Raw genomic sequence first — 1,011 nt, 5'->3', positions numbered from 1 at the left:
CCCTGCCCCCGGGGTCCATCCTAAAGGCACAGAGTCCTCAGGCATTGAGTGGACGGTTAAGGAATAAAGCGGCTTCATAACGTCACCCCAGGACATTCCACCCCTTATTCCATTACCGTCTGCTCAATGCCCAAATTAATACATTTCAGCTTTAAGCACACACGTTTATACATATATACATAGCTATATTCAAACAGTGGCAGCGACATTTGACAAACATATATATAGACATTCCAACATTACAAACAGCTCTCACCCACCATCAAATCTCCCTGTGGTACACGTGTCTCTCCATCCTTCTGCATTATTCACCATTCTGCAACCTGGCCCCTGAGCAAAGACAACTCCATGGATGGGTTTGTCTTTACTCGATGCAGAAGTAATCCAAACAGATTTTCCCAAGAGTCCCCTGATATGTACTGCTGGGACTTTGTCTCCATCTACTGTATGCAGGGGTTCAGATTGGGCAGGCCCTGCTCAGTTAGTGGAGCCTTGGGTGTTCACCAACCATGTGGCCTTAGCTAAATGCATCTCCCAGTTTTCAAAAGTTCCCCTACCCAGTGCCTTCAAGGTGGATTTGAGCAGGCCATTGCACCGTTCCACTTTCCCAGCTGCTGGTGCATGATAAGGGATGTGGTACACCCATTCAATACCATGTTCTCTAGCCCAGGTGTTTATAAGGCTGTTCTTGAAATGAGTCCCATTGTCAGACTTGATTCTCTCAGCAGTACCATGCCTACAAAGGATCTGCTTTTCAAGGCCCAGGACGGTGTTCCGGGCAGTAGCATGAGGCACAGGATAGGTCTCCAGCCGTCCAGTAGCAGCCTCTACCAATCTGAGCACTTAGCGCTTGCCTTGGCGGGTTTGAGGCAGTGTGATGTAATCAGTCTGCCAGGCCTCCCCATACTTGTATTTCGACCATCACCCACCATACCACAGGGGCTTCACCCGCTTGGCCTGTTTGACTGCAGCACACGGCTCACAGGCATTGATAACCTTGGAGGTAATGGC

Source organism: Corvus brachyrhynchos, unplaced genomic scaffold (assembly GCF_000691975.1).
Source record: "Corvus brachyrhynchos isolate BGI_N302 unplaced genomic scaffold, ASM69197v1 scaffold42, whole genome shotgun sequence".
Lineage (NCBI taxonomy): Eukaryota > Metazoa > Chordata > Aves > Passeriformes > Corvidae > Corvus > Corvus brachyrhynchos.
This window is presented reverse-complemented; position numbering follows the sequence as displayed.